Source organism: Eptesicus fuscus, chromosome 22, assembly GCF_027574615.1.
Source record: "Eptesicus fuscus isolate TK198812 chromosome 22, DD_ASM_mEF_20220401, whole genome shotgun sequence".
NCBI lineage: Eukaryota > Metazoa > Chordata > Mammalia > Chiroptera > Vespertilionidae > Eptesicus > Eptesicus fuscus.
Window position 1 is genome coordinate 40345907 of NC_072494.1, and position 20565 is coordinate 40366471.

Below are 20565 nucleotides of genomic sequence, written 5' to 3' on the forward strand. Positions count from 1 at the left end.
ACGGTTTATAACTGGACAGCCTTCAAAGAACGGTTATTTTTCTGATTGGCATATATTATGGCTTAAAAGTAATTTCAAAAGTGAAAAACTACAGCATTAATTAAATAGTATGAAACCTGTTTTAAAGTCAGGTGAAAATATCACCATAAGTGGCTAAGCATGGAAATCTATCAATGAAATCAGAAGTCTAATATGTAATGTGAGAGCATTGAAAGAAATAGCTACTGTTCGTTGACTCTATCGGGTTCTACCTTCGTAAGTGCTTCGTGTAAATTATTTCTAGGCATCCCACAGCAACTCTAATAAGTTGATATTATATCTGTTTTATCAGGGAAATGAAATTGAGACTCAGAGGGGTTAAGTAACATCCTCAAATCAAACAATACATATAGAACAGAGCCATGTTCTGACCTCTCATCTATTCAACACGTTAAACGCCCAGCCTGTTTTGTCTTCCAGACGGAAAGTATTGTGTCAGTCACCAATGACTGACTGGACACTTAATGTGTTAATTAACATAAAATAAGAAACAAAGAATTATAAGAAAACTAGAGGCCACAACCCGAGGGGGGTTGTCCCTCAGTCCAGCCTGTACCCTCTCCAAAATGGGACCCTTCTGGGATCAGGCCTAAACGGGCAGTCGGACATCCCTCTCACAATCCAGGACTGCTGGCTCCCAACTGCTTGCCTGCCTGCCTTCCTGATTGCCCCTAACCGCTTCTGCCTGCTAGCCTGATCACCTCCTAACCACTCCGCTGTGAGCCTGTTTGCCCCCAACTTCCCTCCTCTGCCGGCCTGGTCACTCCTAACTGCCCTCTCCTGCAGGGTTGATCACCTCCAACTGCCCTCCCTTGCAGGCCTGGTCCCTCTCAACTGCCCTCCCTTGCAAGCCTGGTGCCTCCCAACTGCCCTCTCCTGCTGGCCATCTTGTGGTGGTCATCTTGTGTCCACATGGGGCAGCTATATTGTGTGTTGCAGTGATGATCAATCTGCATATTACTCTTTTATTAGATAGGATAGAGGCCTGGTACAGGGGTGGGGGCCAGCTGGTTTGCACTGAAGGGCGTCCCTGATCAGGGTGGGGTTCCCTTGGGGTGTGGGGCGGCCTGAGCAAGGGGCCTGTGGTGGTTTGCAGGCAGGCCACGCCCCCTGGCAACCCAAGTGGAGGCCCTGGTATCTGGAATTTATTTTCCTTCTACAATTGAAACTTTGTAGCCTGGAGCAGAGCCAAGCCTGGGGCTCCCTCCACGGCTGGCAGCCATTTCTGTTGGGGTTATAATTGAAACTTTGTTGCCTTAAGCGGGTGGGCCCGGCCAGGGTGTGTGGAAAGTTTTGCTTCCCCTGTTGCCAGGAGCAACCCTGGCCTGCTCTCTCAAGCTCCATTCTGCCGCCATTTCTGTTTGAATTTGTTTACCTTCTATAATTGAAACTTTGTAGCTTGAGTGGAGGCTTAGGCCTGGCAAGGGCAGGCGGAAAGCTTGGCTTGCTCTGTTACCTAGGAAACCTTGCTCTCTGTGGCTGTAGCCATCTTGGTTGGGTTAATTTGCATACTCACTCTGATTGGATGGTGGGCATGGCTTGTGTGTGGCTTATGTCGGAGGTGTGGTCAATTTGCATATTTGTCTATTATTGGGTAGGATATAAAGAAAAATTGTTCTGGTTTGGGGTTAAGAAAGTCATTTGTTGGCCAAAGCAAAGAAACTTTAAGGAAAGGATTGATATTCTTTCTTATAGTTTAAAAATTTTTTATGTGTCTAAAGGAACTAATACAATGAAAAGACAAATGCTAAATTAAGGAATCTATATATATAAAAGCCTAAGCGACCAGACAACCAGATGGGGCGACTGAACGACTGGTCGACCAGTCACTATGACTGGTGCACACTGACCACCAGGGGAAGATGCTCAATGCAGGAGCTGCCCCCTGGTGGTCAGTGTGCTCCCACAGTGGGAGCGCCACTCGGCTGATGGATGTGCTCCCGCCTCCACAGTAGCACTACCAAGTGATTGGAGGCACTGGCAGGCACAGTGGGTCCGGGATGAGCAGGAGCAGCATGGTGCCCAGCCCTGGCTCGGGGCTCCTCCCTGGCCTCCTGCTGCTTCGCGCACTACTACATCCCCGCCTGCAGGGATCGGGCCGAAACTGGCAGTCTGACATCCCCCGAGCGGTCCTGGATTGCAAGAGGATGCAGGCCAGGCTGAGGGACCCCACCGGTGCACAAATTCGTGCACTAGGCTTCTAGTTGTAGTATAAAGGACAGAAAAAGGATATCCATAAAACATCTTACTTTAGTATTTTTTGTTTTATGTCAAATGTATCAATCTTTTACTTTATTTCTACCTTTGAAATCATATGTAGAGAAGACTTCCCCATTTTGTTTAATTTTCTTGCATTGAAATGCTCAGTGCACCTGGCACTTGTGTGGACACGTGGTGTGAGGGAGAGATCCAGTCAGTGTTACCACGTTGCTCATCAGTGCTTCCTTTCATTGCTGTTTCTCGTTGGTTGATGCCCATGTACACCTGTGCCTGTTTCTGAACTTTCCATTTTATTCCACTGGTCGGTGCCAGAAAAATACTACTTTACTACTGCAGTTACTTTATCCTTTAAGAAAGTTTTCTTGGTTATTCTCTTTAACTTATTCCTCCAGGTGAACTTTGCATGAGTCTGTCGAGCTCTTTACCCCACCCCACAGGATGCCAGGGGGCCCGGGCTGACATCCGCTGTGTTTGTGATTAGTGTGGGGTGACGTGTCTGTAGAGGCCAGCCTCCACCTGCACAGGTGGCTGCCCCTCCTGCCTGCCCTCCCTTACGCCCGCAGAGCCTTCTCTTTGTGCGGGCCTGGGCACAGCCTGTCACCTTTCTCCCCGCCAGCTTTTGTTCTTGTTGCTGTAGAGAATGACTTCATTAGCTCCACTAAGATTTTCTCCTGTAACCCAGGGTGTAAATTGGCTAAAATCTTATCTAAACTAAAATCTTATCTAACCCTGGTATGAAATACTGACATACTCCCAAAACGTAAAAATGGTACGAACGCCACCTTTTAATTACCCAAAGGATTAAGTGTTGGTTTTAAATTCCCACCTATTTTATGACTATTCCCTTCACCTTCTAATAGCTCAGGACCTGCAGTCTAGGTTTGACTACAGAGTGTTGTTCAGCGAAATTGAAACGTTATTAATCATGAAATTTATGCCCATTAAAAAATGCTACCCAAGTATGCCCGTGCCTGCTCATGCAATTTAGACTATTACCGCCTGCAGTTTACAAAGCCATTTATGAAATGATTAAAACCGTTCTAACCTGACTGCACAGGAGATTTAATTGCAAATATAAAAAACAATACAGAAAGTGGAAGTTGGTGCTCTAACAGCCTCCTGTCCTGTGGCTGGTGACTTATAGCTGATGTGACCTCGGGTGGGTGAGTCACTTTTTCTTTCCAGGCCTCAGGTCTCTTATCAATAGAATGGAACAAAGAATGCTGATACACCAAGGACTGCTCTCTTAGTCAGGGATCAGCTAGTTGCAGATTACTTTGCTTTAAATGGTCAAGCAGTGGGACAATAACACATGGAGGCCAGAAGAGTTATCTGCTCACGGGTCTTCAAAGTGCAGGTCGGCGTGACACAGACACGAGCTCTGACCGGGGAACATTTGTACCCACACGTGCTGTTCCTGAGGGAGCATTCTTTAGTTGTAGGTGACCGTGACCTTTACTGCCCAGTCCAGGACCTTTCCGAAAGCCAGTTCCCGTCGCAAAGGCTACGCCAGAGCTGTCGGGGGCACTGGGGCTGTGGGCTCCCGTTGCTGTGGCAAGAAGGAGGCAGTTTACCCTCAGTCTTTCCCTCGTGATGTTTCCTGAGCCTCGCTTGTGCCGAATGTCCAGGAAGTAGGATTTCAATTTATAGTTTGTCCTCATAACAAACCACATAGAGGGTTTTCTTTGCTGACATTGAGCTAGGAATTCAAAGCAACTCAACCCTTCCGCTGTTCGCACTGAGCTCACCATAAGTGTCAGAGGTCGCGGAGGGTCTCAGCAGGAATCTGGAGATGGGTTTCTCTGGACGCCTCTCATTGCGACACAGCCGCTCTGGTGGTTACAGGAGGAAGGACAGCGGCTGCAGGAGGACACAGGCCAGGGTGTCGTTTCACTGGGGTGTCCCCGATTCTCTGTCGGTAGTGACTGAAAACCTTACGTTTCTGCTTTAAAGAGAGCGTGCATGGGAGAGGTCTAGTTTAACTAGTAATAAAAGAATACTAGTTTCTACCGATGGCCACACTTTAAAGTGTCAACGCCCACTTCCGTGAGGCTCCAGAAAAATGGATTCCTCAGGGGCTGGTGCCAGTGATGTGGCCACAGGGCTTGAAAGCCATGGGTTCTTCCATACAACTTGCCCCAGAATGCCACTCCTCAGAGTTAACCCGAGGAGGAGGGCGGCGGGGTGCGAAGGGAGAGCCGCTGCGCGATGTCATTGAGGAGGAGCTGCGGTGATTACAGCCGGACAGGGTGCGTGGCTGCGGGTTAGCTGGCCTTCCTCCTCTGAGAAAGGTCCATGTGTGCTCATAGCCCCTCGCTCCCTCCAACCCAGCAGCGCAGCCAACGGTGGGCATGGCTCTGCTCCCGGCGCTTACTCATCTCACTGACCTGGTTCCCCATCCTGTAAACGAAGGTCTGCGCAGCGCCTGCCGTCAGTAGCACGGTGCCCAGACAGAGCCGCTGCTGAGCAAATGCCAGTAACTGTGTCGTTACAGTGTGTGTCTCCTAATGTGTGTTTCCCCGCGAGACTGAGCACTCACAGGGAAGGGATCTGTCTTGCCTGGCATCTGAAAACTCCCCGTTAAGTCATTTTTATGGGAAAGTGGGGAGGGCTTGGGTAAATAAGTTATGGTTCATGTACTCAGGTGCAGTATGTGAGCTTTTTTTAAATGATGGTCCTGGAGACCTACCTGTACCAGTGGTCTTGGTTCATGTTAGACTCACCTCGGCCACTTTTAAAATCTGATGCTCAGACCACCCTTAGAGAGTCCAACTTTTTTCCTTTTGGAATAATTTCAAACTTACAGAAGAGTTGCAAGTACTAGACAAAAACTTTTTTAAAAATAAACATTGGGGTTAAGTTGCCAACACAATGCCCCATAATCTCTGAATACTTCAATGTATATATTTTTTTATTCTAACCCAAGGATATTTTTCCATTGATTTTTAGAGAGAGTGTAAGAGAGAGGGAAAGACAGAGAGAAAATCAATGTGAGAGAGACACATCGATTGGTTGCTTCATGCATGCCCCCAAGAGGGGATGGAGCCCGCATCCTGGGCATGTGCCCCGACCAAAAATTGAACCGGTGGCCTCTTGCTTCCTGGCTCTATGCTCAACTGCTGAGCTAAACCAGCCGGGCCAGGTATTTACATTTTTAAAGGATTAAAACACAGCAGTGGACAGGATCCATGTAGCTCTGCCCTCCTGGAGCTTGTCTTCCAGGAGTGGTCACCAGAGTCATTGCTTTTTGGAATGACCAAAGTATGGCTCTGTTTATCTTTGTCAGATAGTCTGTCACTGGGTTATATCATGTTTGTGGTTATAATATAAAAGGTTAAGAAATACGTAACCTATTTCATGGTGTATATAGGTGATCAAAACAAATCTGGATTTGGCTGCATAACTGTTTCTGCATGGTGCTGGTTGCAGGGTATGCGTCAACCAGAGCGAACAGGTGCAGGGAGACTAAGAGAGGCGGCCTGGCCCTCCTGGCCGCGGCGAGCGCAGGCCCCCACACACACCCACACTCGTAACCTATCTTCAGTTCTAGTTTCTATCTTGAGGGAAGAGTTGTGATTTTTACTAGTACCTCGTCAAAGAGGAACAACTTGTACAAAGACAAGAGCAGCGTTCTCTCAGATATCTAAAAATAGCTTGGTAAGCCCTGGGCTTGACCCTGAGGGAGAAAATGGCAGGAAGAGTCAGCACAGGCCTTGTACCGACACACCAAGACATCTGGGGAGGATTCAGTCACCCCGGGGAGGATCCCAGTCACCCCGGGGAGGATTCGGTCACCCCGGGGAGGATCCCAGTCACCCCGGGGAGGATTCTGTAGCCTGAAAGGAAGTCGCAGCATGGATAGCCCAAAGCAGAGCTTCCAAAGGCGTTCGGACGGCACAGCTGACAACCTCAGAGACGAATGGGTGTGAAGGATAACCTACAGGAGACAGGATTAACTCACATCCCCAAGTGAAGGTGGTGGCGGAGAGGCTAATGGGTACCTTCCTCTGTGATACTGACCTATTTCGTAAGTTTGATGGCAGAGCCTAACCTGATCTGTCACGTGTATGATTTCTACAGAACCCACCTGAGTGATTGCCCAAGCCATGTCTGACACTGTGACTGCCCTCACCATGACTGCCCACACTGTGACTGACACTGTGACTGCCCACACTGTAACTGGCACTATGATTGTCCACATTGTGACTGACACTGTGACTGCCCACACCGTGACTGCCCACGCCGTGACTTACACTGTGACTGACACTGTGACTGTCCACACTGTGACTGACACTGACTGCCCACGCCATGACTTACACTGTGACTGACACTGTGACTGTCCACACTGTGACTGACACTGACTGCCCACGCCATGACTTACACTGTGACTGACACTGTGACTGTCCACACTGTGACTGACACTGACTGCCCACACCGTGACTGCCCACGCCATGACTGACACTGTGACTGCCCATGCCGTGACTGACACTGTGAGTGACACTGTGACTGTCCACACTGTGACTGACACTGACTGCCCACACCGTGACTGCCCACGCCATGACTGACACTGTGACTGCCCATGCCGTGACTGACACTGTGACTGACACTGTGACTGCCCATGCCGTGACTGACACTGTGACTGCCCATGCCGTGACTGACACTGTGACTGCCGCACTGTGACCGCCCACTCTGCTGCACAGACGCTGGTGTGGAGGTTACGGGAGCTCCCAGACTCCGGGGAGAGTGTGTAGTATGAGGTGTGAGCACCACATCGTAGTCCCCATTTCAAAACGTCAGACACCAGGCGCTGTGAATAAAGACAGTGGGGCAGGTCTGAAACAGCCTTGGAGAGGGGCTGACCACAGAATGGAACCTCTGGGTGATACTTAGGCTGCGGGGGGTGGGGAGATTAGGCGCATCGTGGCGTTGTTGTTTCTGATGAGCAGGTGGATTGACACGGGCCAGGGCCTGCAGGTAGGCGCGCTGAGGAAGGACCGTGGCTGTCAGCCAGGGAGGGGAGTGATAAGCCAGGGGAGAGGCGGCAGGGGGCGCCGCAGCAGCCTTCCCAGGAGGCCTGGGGCACGGAGGAGCCGTGGCCAGCGCGGATGTGTTAACTTCAGAGTTTCAGTATTTGTCGAGGGCTTCAATCCATGATGAATAATTGAGTGAAGATGATTAAGAATCATGAAGGAACCCATAGGCACAAACTGGAAAGAAGTTAATACCGACTCATCTCAGAACTACATAATCTACGTTTCTTAAGATTATATTATAACCAAGTATGATCTTCTAGCGATGGACAGAAATGTGTAACTAAAATAGTAACCCTCTGAGTTAAATATTATTTAAAACAAATCAGTAAGCGTGCTCACGGGAGCTCCTATTTCCCATCAGCACGGAGTTTCTGAAAGACCTTCCAGGCGCTGTGGCTCTTCACCTGGCACATTGATAAAGCTCCAGCCGCACCTCCCGGGCGGCGTCCCTTCCTTTCCCTGACGCTGGAAAAGGGCGGCGTTGGCCTTTGCACTCTGCACTCTGACCGGGACTCTTGCCTTTGGTTGCACACTGCCTCATTTGCCAGCCCATGACTGAGCGTGAGCTGCCTTGATAAGTAACTCTCAGTGACTAAAGTCCTTCCAGAGGGGACAGAAGTCAGCTTCAGTGACCTGGTCAAGTCCATCCTCCTTCCCATTCAGAGAGCATTGCTGCTCCTCCTGCTTTGGTTTTAGGGTGAAGGTTGCTAAGCCCACGACGGTTCTCCGCCCATTAGACAGTGAGGGCCGTTTCTGTTTTAACAGGGAAAACAGAGGGATAGTCCGACAGAAGGAAATGCCAGGCCAGTGTTTCCAGAACAAATGTGTAGAGAAGGTTTGCAGGTGAGGGAAAGCTTTTAAACTTGAAAGGCCCTCAGGCCTCCTATGTCAAATACCACCACGACCACAGAGCGTCGGCAGGTTTCTGCGGGATGATTGTGAGTGACTGTGACGACAGGGCTGTTTCCTGTTCCTGTTTAACCCGGACACCCCGTTAGCCATAAGGTAGCGCCGACGTCTTGCCGGTGTCGTAGGCAGCAAAGGCCACACATTCTTTCCTTGGTGCAAGTACCAGTGAAACCCAAAGTGCTGGGGGCACTATTTTTAAATCTTATATTGGACACATGTTTACTTCAAGGTAGGAACTTGATACAGTGTGTGGCTAAGTGTAAAAGATAGCTATGCTGTGAAATTGGTTTGTATTAATTCCTTCATGTCATCTGCTTACTAATTTTATATTTTTATGTATGTGTATGGGGTCACTATTGGCTAACTTTAGGGGTACTTACCATGTGCCAGGTATTGTTCTGCATGTGTTACATACATTAACATATTGACTTCAGGGGAGTAAATATCATTACCCTATTTCTGGCTCAGTAACTGAGGCATGGAGGGTTAAGCAACTTGCCCAGAATCACATAGCAGAATCCAGCAGAGAGGAGCCCGCACCGGCCACGATCCACTCTCCCTACCCCCCCTCCAAGGTCACACAGCAGAGAGGAGCCGGACTGTCCACGATCCACTCTCCCTACTCCCCCTCCAAGGTCACACAGCGGAGAGGAGCCGGACCGACCCCAATCCACTCTCCCTACCCCCCGTCCAAGGTCACACAGCAGAGAGAAGCCTGCACCGTCCACGATCCACTCTCCCTACTCCCCCTCCAAGGTCACACAGCGGAGAGGAGCCGGACCGACCCCAATCCACTCTCCCTACCCCCCGTCCAAGGTCACACAGCAGAGAGGAGCTCGAACCGTCCACGATCCACTCTCCCTACCCCCCTCCAAGGTCACACAGCAGAGAGGAGCCCGCCCCGTCCACAATCCACTCTCCCTACCCCCCTCCAAGGTCACACAGCGGAGAGGAGCCGGACCGTCCACAATCCACTCTCCCTACCCCCCCTCCAAGGTCACACAGCGGAGAGGAGCCCGCACCGTCCACGATCCACTCTCCCTACCCCCCCTCCAAGGTCACACAGCAGAGAGGAGCTCGAACCGTCCACGATCCACTCTCCCTACCCCCCCTCCAAGGTCACACAGCAGAGAGGAGCCGGACCGTCCACGATCCACTCTCCCTACCTCCCCTCTCCTCCCCGTGTTATAATCTGAACTCTTCTCCAGGGCCCTGGGGCAGTGCTGAGTGAGAGCAGGACAATTCAGCTTGGGGGCAAAATGCTACAGGATGTTGAGCCAGAATAGTTGGCCTCCCTCAGAAATAGTGAGGATGTGTGGATATTTACTTATATTTTATCCTCACTGGCTTCTACTTTTATTCATGAACTTGTCCCCCTCAGTTTTAGATGAAACATAAAATTGTTTATTCCTCAGAACTCTCTCAACTAGCAGGCTCTGCACCATCAGCAGGGCAATGGTGAGGTCACGTGATTATTGATAAGCATGTTGGTTTTGCTGACTAGGTGGCCCAAATCCATGTGGCATGCAGATTTCTGTCTCCTGGTGGAGACGTAGGCTGGGAGGTCTGCCTTGGAAAATGATGGCCGATTTCTTTGAAAAGACACAGATGTTCCTTCATGTGAGGCTGCGTGCAGCATCGGTACTCTTCTCTGGAACTGTTAGGTACTGTGTGTCACCTGGTGCCCCCCTCTCCCCGAGGCTCGACCACTCCCCAACCTCATCACGTAGCCCAGGTCACTTCTCGGGTGCACTGTATGCCCACAGCCAAAGGGCTTTACAACTCTTTTCCTACATAAGTCAAGTTTCGTTTTTAAATTCCCATCGACATACAGGTCGGCTTCCATCTCTGTGTGAGCACGGTCTTGTCCGGTGGTTTCAGTCTTTCACCGCCCGTCACTCCATGTCATCCGCTCGTCCATCCGTGCTGTCTCGGTTCCCGCGGTGGCTTGAGCGGGAGTAGGGGCTGGAATGGAAAAGGGTGTGTCGTCTCTCAGTGGGGGGTGGGGGTACTGTTCTTCCATGGAAGCATCTGTTCCCTGCCTCCCCCCACCCCCACCCACTGTGCGGCTCTAACTGCCCGTAGGACAGCGAGTGACCCTGACACGAGAGAAGAGCCCCAGCGTCAGTAAAGCCAACGTGGGCTGGTCCCGCTCACTGACCCTCCCTCCACACTGAGTCCGTTGTGTAAGGGGTGCACGCCCCCGGTGATAACTGCTGGACCCCTTGGCACAGCCGCAGAACCACAAGCCGCGTAATCCGCTCCGTCAATGAGTAACCGACGCAGGTTTAAGGTGGCAAAATAGTCCTTTGCTTGGACATCATTGAACATAGTTTCTGTGCAAAGTTCTCCGCTCTGCCTGGTACACATTAACTTTCCGTTACGGTGCGGTCAGCACCTGAGAGCTTGCGTCTGCTGCTTCCTCGTGGGACAAGAACGTAAGGCGTCGCGCAGGGGCGCCCGGTGCGGCACGGGCCTCCGGGGCACCGCAGTGTGCGCTCTCGGAGTCGGACAAAGAAGCCGTTGTTCCCTGATAATTTTCTGCAATCGACCCCGTGGTGACACTGATATCTTGGGCTCGATTTTTTTTAGGATAAAATAACTTTATGTGTCTCCTGTGTTAGTAGCCTTTGCTGACAGTTATCCACTGCCGACCTCTGCTTATTTGCTGGCCTTCCAGCCTGCCTTCTCCCCTGAGGGATAGTGTCTGTGGATTCTCTGCGATCCATCCTTACCGTTGGTCCTTCCCCGTTCAAGTTCGCATACAGTGGTCAGAGGCCTGTTTGTGCCATTCACTGATCCAAACACCAGGGGGAACTCACAGGATTTGATGTTCTCTGGGAAGGACGGTAAACTAAATAGATCTTTCCCACCAGGACGCAAGTGCTGGGAGGCTGAGCCTCCACTGGTCCCCCCTCCCAGCGCGGAGCGGAGTCAGGGCGGCCCCTGCAAGGTACCAGCTCTGCCTGAGTGATGGTGGGAATGGCATTCCAGGCCGAGGAAACCGTGCGTGCTGGGGAGCCACATGCAACTTGATATTTTAGAATTTAAAATGACATCCATAAACTAACTGCCTGAGACTGTTTGCAAACTATAGTGAATACATTCATTTCCTTGGGAAAATAAAAACATCTAAAGCTTTTATTAGATCTCTAAGTGTTCTACCACCCAAACATTGTTCAGAATATTTGCACTGGAAGGTTTTAAGTGAATGACCATTCTGTTTGTTAATTAGACTGAAGTAAAGTCTTTCCATATCCATATTTCACATAAGAAATTCAATATACAGACCTATGTCAGTTCAAAGATTAAAGCTGCCAGGAAAATGCCTGTGTACACCAGGTTCTCAAATAATATTGTTTCATTCAATGGCGTTTCCTTATAACGGTGATGGGATGCCTGGGAACTTAACTCGTTTGTATCGACTGGCCTGTGGCATAATTAGCTGCATTTTGCTTCAGGTTGCAGAACCTATTGACATGTTAAGTGAGGACTTACTGTGTAGCCAAAACCAAACCTTAGGTTCATTCATTGAACAAACATACCCTGGCACCATGGAGAATTTCCAGCTTTCTCCACCAAGAGTGTCAGATTCCCGTAGCGGTTGTTCGTAAACGGCCTGCGACGCTGCGGGGGGCGCTGAGGACAGCGGTGACCCGGAGCCTCGTGTTTAAGGAGGAAAGCAGACAGTCGCCAGGTGATCACCAAGCGGCCAGTTCCAGCCGCCATCAGCTGCGCAGTGAGACAGGGGGAGGTGCACCAGGGGAACCTGACCAGAAGGGGCTCAGGGAGGTTTTCTGGAGGGAATGACATTTGAACTGAGACCTGAAGCAATTAGTTCTGTTTCAGCTGGGGAAGGAGAGGCCCCAGACCACAGCGCTGATGCAGGGACACAGTGGGGGGACCTGGGAGGTTGGGCCGTGCAGGGCCTGCTGGGCTGTCCCTCTGCTAACGAATACGGGTTTTACCCCGGGCACTGACATGGTCCGGTCTGTGCTTTCTGAGAGAGCTTCCTGGTTGCTGTGTAGAAAGTGGAAAGCGGACTGAAGGGGGCCCGTTGGGGAGGAGTGACCAGATCATGTCTAAGTGTAAACGCTGAGAGTGCATCAGTGCCGTGCACTGGGTTTTGGTGTGTGGCTGGTTATAAATCTGCTGTGTTCCTCTCAGCTAGGCTTCCCCACAAGTGACCAAGGCTGATGCCCCAAGACGGGCCGTCCTTCAGCCTTTCTCCCGTGCCCTCCGTGAGCCACACGAGGATTAGCGTTTTCTGGGAACCGTGCGGCAGCGATGGCGAAGTCCTGCTCTACTTCCCTTTCTCTGTGCTAACGCTTCATGCTGCTAGGCTTTGAGGGGCTCACGTTCACACTTAACCCCTTGTTTTCCCAGAGGAGAGTGGCTGGCCTGGCGCTGGGCCGGTGTGTGGCGCTCCAGCCTCCTGCCCAGCGGTGCCGGGTTCTCCGGGGCGTCGCCTCTATGGCCCGGGAGCCGGCTGACTGGCTGCGGTTATCACTGTCAGGGCTGCAGGCGCTTCTGTCTTTGCTTTGGTTGCGAACAGAGGTGCAGCGTATTCTTTCCCGAAGGCTGGTAACAATGTATTGCTCGAAGACATCAAGCCTCTTTCTACTCCAACCTGAAGCTGAAACTTCTGCTCCGCGGGGCCCTGGGGAACCTGACCTCTGGCGTTCTGACTAAGCTGAAAGGTTGCAAGAGCAGCACTCCTGCTCCCAGCAGTGCAAAGTCCATGAGCTGACACAAGTGGCGACTAGGAAGAGAAATGAGCTGAGCTTTTCAGAACTTCCACTTGATTTGAACTTGAGTTCAAAGGTGAATCAAAAGTTTAAAGTTGCATGTGCATGTTACTGTGTCCCACGGGCTTCCCTCGGCCTTAAGGAAACCCTAGCGCACGAGGTGGGCCCCAGAGCTCACCCCACCCTCTCTACCCTCAGCTTCAGACTCACTTTCCCCGATTGCAGAATAGAAATAGCGACATTTCAGCCCTGGCTGGTTTGGTTCAGTGGATAGAGCGTTGGCCTGCGGACTGAAGAGTCCAGGTTAAATTCTGGTCAAGGGCACATACCTCGGTTGCAGGCTCTCCCTGGCCCTGGCCCCAGCCCTGGCCCTGGTTGGGGGCATGCGGGTGGCCACCAATCAATGTGTCTCTCTCACTTTGGTGCTTCTCTCTGTCTCTCCCTCTCCCTTCCACTCTCTCTAAAAATCAGTGGAAAAAATATCCTTGGTGAGGATTAGAAAAAACAAAAAGAAAGAAAGAAGGGCATTCACATTAAGCCCTGGATGAGACGACCTGTGTAAAGGACTAAATCAGCAGAGCTCAGGATAGAAAACAGACACTCGAGGGATTTCAGCAAGAAAAGGGTTTCCTACAGGGGAGACCAGAGAAGGGCCGGGGTGCCGCAGGGGCCCTGATCTCCTGCCACATCACTGTCCTGTGACCAGGGTCAGGTGCGGTCTTGGTGCCGCCGCAGCCACAGTGTGACTCACCTGCCTCTCGCAGCCGCGAACGGAAGACGAGGCAGGGAAGGCCGAGGCCGGCCACTGCGAGCACAGGCCTCCGCGTCGCTGGCCGCAGCCACGGCCTAAGAAGGTGGCCTGGTCTTGCCTCTCTCTCCCAGATTTCACACAAAGCCAGCTAATGGTGGAGCCTGATTTGTAGCAAGACCCTTAGCTGCCAGGGAGTTTGGGAAATATAGTTTGTAGCTTTCCGGCTACCAAACAGAAGGCGGATGGAATGGAAATTGAGATGTTGGTTGTGCCGCCGTTGGTATGTTAGTACAGACAGTCCTCGGTTACATCGGACTCGATGTACATCATTTCGTGGTTATGTCGCCATCTCCCATTTATTTATTAAAACAAAAGTTCCGTCATTTCGATGTATGTACATATGTGCTGTATGGTTTTTATTATTTATTTACCACAAGTGAAGGTCAGGAATTGTTATCTTCCTTTTAAATTTTTTTACTGTTTCACTTCAGTACTGCTGTGTATGTGCTCCATGTGAGTGACGTAGGTGCCTATGTAGGTGGGTTCCGACTTAGGGTGAAAATCGCGTTACATCGCACCATAGGAACGGATCTCCGATGTAACCTGAGGACCTACTGCAGCAGGAGGACAGGTATCACTTAAGGTCAACACCTAATTTACTATGTAACCTTCCATTAACCTTAAGAGGTTGATTTGCTTCTAAGGGAATGCACTAGGGTGCAATTAAATATAAATCCTTATGTTTGAACCCATTGTTTATAAGACCCCTTTCCTCCCCACCAAGAGGTAGTAAATAAGGGAGCCAAGTTCTGTGTATGGTCTGATTCAGTCAGCGAAGTTCCCTGTTTACTGATGGGTGTGCTTTGCAGCATTCAGGTGTGAACAGCTACTTGGTCTTATTTGCTAACTAGAGGCCCGATGCATGAAATTCGTGCAAGAGTAGGCCTTCCTTCCCCCGGCTGCTGGCACCGGCTTCCCTCTGGCACCTGGGACCCAGGCTTCCCTCTGGCCGCCGGCAGGCACCCAGGACCCGGGCTTCCCTCGCAGCCCTGGCTTCCTCTGGAAGGTCGTCGTCCGATCTAATTAGCATATTACACTTTTATTATCATAGATACTTGGTTGGGGATGTTTGCATCTATTTCCATGAGAGACATTGTTGTGTAGTTTTCTTTTCCTGTCGTGCCCATCAGGTTTGAGTATTCGAATAAGGCTAGCCTCATCGAATGAGCTTCTGTCTTCTGAAGGAGTTTGTAGAGAATTTGTATAATTTCTTAAATGTTTGGTAGAATTTACCAGTTTTGGCAGAATTCACTCATCAGAGCCTAGTGCTGTCTATTTTGGAGTTTATTATTTATTGATTCAATTTTGTTATTAGATATAGGCCTGTTCAGATAGTCTCTTCTTTTGCAGGTGTCTTTAAAGGAATCAATCCATTTCATCTAGGTTGTCAGATTCGTGGGCATGGAGTTTTTCATAACATTCTTTTCTTATTCTTTTGATTGCCATGGGATCTGTAGTGATGTCCCCCCCCCCCTTTCATTTCTGATATTAGTAATTTTTTTTCTGTCTTTTTATTTCTTAGTTGACCTGGCTAGAAGCTCCTCAGTTTTATGGATCTTTTTCAAAAACCAACTTTTAGTGATTTTTTTCTCTGTTGATTTCCTGTTTTAAATTTTATTGATTTCTGCTTTCGTTTTTATTATTTCTTTTCTTCTGTTTAATTTGGATTTAATTTGCTCATCTTTTCTGGTTTTCTAAGGTAGAAGCTTGGATTAACATCTTGCTTTGTTTAAGCCTCCCGGGCAAATGCAAGTCTGCATGCTCACATCCCGAAATTCCTCGCTGTTATTGCCACAGATGCACACTGAGCTCCTTCTGTTTCCTGGGGACCCGAAGCTGTAAGAGACACGTGCATATGAAGCAATATTTTGTCAGACTAGTTATATCCTGTTCTTAATTTTTAAAATATATTCCCGTGATTTACCTTCCCATATAAATACAAATAGAGACCAGAAAAGAGAAGTTAGAGGCCGCAACAATTAGGAAAAATCTTATAGGGAGACTTAACTAGACATGAAATGGAGGTAAGAAAAGTTGAGCACTACACAAGGGGAAAGTATGTTGAGTAAAGACGTGGGAGAGCAATGCACATGTTCACAGACATGAGACTGCACCTGCTGGCTGGAGTGAAAGGGGCTGTGCAGCAGGAACAGGTGTGGACGATGAGCTTAATTAAGCAGGTAGAGAACCCTCCATGTGGGGCTTGAAGTTTAGAATTTCGTGAACAGCATGGTCATTTCACATGGACACCCAATGCAGGTTTGTAAAACCCGCCCCGTCTTTTTAGGGGGATGGTTGCTCTGGCTCCAGGAGCACAGCACTGGGCTCTCCAGGGAGCGTGAGGTTACAGAACGTGGATCCTTTGTGGGAGGAACACTTCTCCAATAGCTCATTTATCGACAGAAACGCTGGCTGGTTGCCGGCAACTGGGAGTGCAGTAGAAATCCTGAAACGGATTTCAGCAGGAAAGTGACCGTTTTCACAAAGTGCGTTTGTGGCATTTTCTGGACAGAAAGCGCTCTGGGACTGGCCGCTCCCACTGCCCGCCTGGAGTCCAGCGGCTCCGTCCTTGCTGTGACCTGATCTTAGACACACCACCAAGGACTTAGTCCATCATGGGACTAATGAAGTATGAGCTACTGATAGGAATTAAATGAAAACAAAGATGTTCTGTATGAGTCACTCGGTGGCCACATCTGAGTGCCGAGTTGCTGGACCGTCTCCACACTAAATCCCCAGCGATATTTAATGGCGTAGTAATGGGAACCAGGTAAGAGGTCATGGAAATTAGCTTCATTTCATAATGGCTATACCCCAAACATCACTGGGCATCCACCAGCATTATCATTTCTGGTCAACAGTGTTTTAAATTGTACTCAGGTTAAGAGAGGTTCATTTGTACCCATGCTTTTCTTGTGTCATCAAAAAAGAAGGATATAGTTTTTAAAAGAAAGATGTAAATAATGTGTTTATACACTAAAGGAAATGAAGCAAAGAATATGTTTTCTATTCAAAGGGACATGTAGAGATTTTCACTAGTTCTTTGAGAATGACAGCAAAGCACATGATAAGCATGTCATCGCTGGGGATTTTATGACTAATTCCATTCCCATGAGATGAATACATATTATTTTTCTTCCTCCAAGCACAAGCTGTCTCAACCGTTCAGTAACTGTCACTTCGGTTTAGGGAGCATTTTTTTCCATTATAGTCAAAGGTTAGACTCAGGTTCCCTAACTTAAAACTTGATGCTGTACATTTAAATCCATGGCTCTAGACAAAACCAATAGGGAATAACCTATGCAAGTAGAGATCAGTGTTTCTAACTTATTATTTGGCATATTAACTTCCAAATTAGAAGCATGGTCGAGTTTTACAGTGTCGCTGGAAGGGCTCAAAAATCCCCTCCACTACCAACTAAACCCACAAATAGAGAAGTAGGAGGTTCGTGGAGATTACAGAGCAGCGTGGACTAGTAGTTCCCTGGTATTTGGTGAAGGTAGAAGCCCTCAAGGCTGATGTACTTACTTAATCTCAGCCTTAGAGTCCATAGCCCGTGGCTCATTCTTAACACTCCTTTTTAACCAGCGGTTAGGTTTCCATAGGAGCTGCAGGACCTCCTTTTGTTTTGTTTTTTACATGCAATAAACATTAATATTTCAAGAAAAAAAATCTAATCTAATAATAGACAAATATGCAAATTGACCGCACCTTCGCTACACCTAAGCCACGCCCACCAGCCAAGCCACGCCCACTAACCAATCAGGACGAGTATGCAAATTACCCCAACAAAGATGGCGGCTAATTTGCATATCAAGACAGCGTCGAAAGGAGGGGAGGGGAGGAGAAGGGAGGAGCGAAGTCAGGGCTGGGGGCGAACGGAAAAGCAGGCGGGCTGGAGGAGAAGGCGGGGCGGGTGACAAGGGCGGAGCGGAGGCGGGGCCGGGGGCGAAGGGAAACGCGGGGGGCTGGAGGAGAAGGCGGGGCGGGCGACAATGGCGGAGCGGAGGCGGGGCCGGGGGCGAAGGGAAAGGCGGGCAGGCTGGAGGAGAAGGTGAGGCAGGGGACAAGGGAGGAACGGAGGCGGGATAGAGTGCAGCAGGAAATCCTATTGCAGAATTTTTCCTGCAACGGGAACGCTAGTTTTAAATATAATAATATTACCAAAACTGTACTAACATAGAATAATATCACAAAAGTTGTAGGAAATAGTAAAAATCTGCAAATAACAGGATTGCTTCTATTATAGTCTTAAATATTTTCCCCTCTGGCTCTATTTTTGTTCATCAGTTTATGTTGTTCATTATATTCCACAAAAGGAGTGATATCAAGTGATACTTGTCTTTCTCTGACTGGCTTATTTCGCTTAGCATAATACTCTCCAGGTCCATCCATGCTGTTGCAAATGGTAAGAGTTCCTTCTTTTTTACAGCAGCATAGTATTCCATTGTATAGATGTACCACTGTTTTTTATGTTTGTTTGTTTTTTGCTGGTAGTGTTCAAACACAAACACACTTTTTTTTTCATTTTTTTATTAAGGTATTATATGTGTACATATCTTACCATTGCCCCTCCCCCACTCCCATACATGCCCTCACCCCCACAGAGTTTTGTGTCCATTGGTTATGCTTATATGCTTGCATACAAGTCCTTTGGTTGATCTCTTATCTCCCCCACCTCTCCCTAACCTTCCCCCTGTAATTTGACAGTCTGTTTGATGCTTTACTGTCTCTGTATCTATCTTTTTGTTCAACAGCTTATAATTTTCTTTATTATCCATAGATGAGTGAGATCATGTGGTATTTTTCTTTCATGGACTGGCTTATTTCACTTAGCATGATGTTCTCCAATTCCATCCAGGTTGCTGCAAATGGTAGGAATTCCTTCTTTTTTATGGCAGCATAGTATTCCATTGTGTAGATGTAGTTTTCTGATCTAGTCATCTGCTGACGGGCACCTAGGCTGTTTCCAAATCTTTGCTATTGTAAATTGTGCTGCAAAAAAACAGTGTCTTAATAATATAGCTTGATATCTGGTATTGTGATCCCTCAAACTTTGTTTTTCTTTCTCGGGATTGCTAGGGTTATTTAGGATCTTCTTTTATTCCATATTAATTTTTGGAGAGTTTGTTCTAGGTCTGGAAAATATCCTGTTGGTATCATAATGGGGATTGCATTGAATCTATAGATTGCTTTGGGTAGTATGGACATAATGTTGATGCTACCAATCCATGAACACGGTATATTCTTACATTTGTTTATGTCTTCCTCTATCTCTTTTTTCAACATCCTGTAGTTTTCCAAGCACAGGTCTTTTACCTCCTTAGTTAAATTTATTCCTAGGTAACTTAATTTTTTGTTGCAATGATAAATGGGATTGTTTTTTTTAGTTTCTCTTTCTGTGAGTTCATTATTGGTGTATAAAAAAAGTCATAGATTTCTGGGTGTTAATTTTGTATCCTGCTACATCGCCAAATTCATTTATTAAGTCTAGTAGTTTTTTGATGGAGTCTTTGGGGTTTTCTATGTACAATATCATGTCATCTGTGAGTAATGACAGTTTTACTTCTTCTTTTCCAATTTGAATTCCTTTTATTTCCTCTTCTTGTCTGATTGCTATGATTAGCACTTCCAGTACTATGTCTAACAGGAATGATGAAAGTGGGCATTCCTGTCTTGTTCCTGTTCTTAGGGGAAATGGTTTTAGTTTTTGCCCATTGAGTTGGCTGTAGGTTTGTCATATATGGCCTTTATTGTGTTGAGATATGCTCCCTCTATTCCCACTTTGCTGAGAGTTTTTATCAAAAATGGGTTTTGTATTTTGTCGAATGCTTTTTCTGCATCTATTGATATGATTATGTGATTTTTGTCATTCAGTTTGTTTATGTGATGTATCATGTTTATTGATTTGCGAACATTGTACCAGACTTTCGTCCCTGGAATAAATCCCATTTGATCATGGTATATGATCTTTTTATTATAGTGCTGGATTCGATTTGCAAATATTTTGTTGAGGATTTTAGCATCTGTGTTCATCAGGGATATTGGCCTGTAATTCTCAATCTTTGTAGTGTCTTTATCTGGCTTTGGAATTAAGATAATGCTGGTCTCATAAAAAGAGTTTGAAAGTGTTTCTTCCTCTTGGATTTTCTGAAATAGTTTGAGGAGTTTAGTTGTTAGTTCTTCTTTGAATGTTTGGTAAAACTCCCCTGTGAAGCTGACCGGACCTGAGCTTTTGTTGGTGGGAGTTTTTTGATAACTGATTCTATTTCACCAGTTGTTACTGGCCTAGTCAGGTTTTCTGATTCTTCCTGATTCAGTTTTGGCAGATTGTATTTTTCTAGGAATTGACATATAGTTGTTCATAGTATTTTCTTACAATCCTTTTTATTTCTGTGGTGTCAGTGATTACTACTTCACTTTCGTTTCTGATTTTATTTATTTGGGTCCTCTCTCTTTGTTTCTTGATGAGTCTGGCTAATGTTTTATCAGTTTTGTTTATCCTTTCAACCAGCTCTTGGTTTCATTGATTTTTTTTCTATTGTGTTTTTTTTCAGTCTCTATGTTATTTATTTCTACTCTAATCTTTATTATTTCTTTCCTTCTACTTACTCTGGGCTTTTCTTTTTCTCTTTCTAGTTCTTTAAGTGGTAGTGTTGAATAGTTTATTGCTGATTTTTCTTGTTTTTTTTAGGTAGGCCTGTTGTGCTGTGAACTTCCCTCTCAGGACTGCTTTTGCTGTGTCCCAGAGATTTTGGGTTGTTGTGTGTTCATTTTCATTTGTTTACAGGAAGTTTTTGATTTC

At 47.7% G+C, this 20565-nt stretch overlaps 1 protein-coding gene across 1 annotated transcript in view; it reads left to right on the forward strand.

Annotated features, from left to right (window-relative positions):
• NME7 (NME/NM23 family member 7) overlaps positions 1 to 20565 on the forward strand; it is a 107497-nt gene that overhangs the window by 66002 nt on the left and 20930 nt on the right. The window lies entirely within an intron of this gene.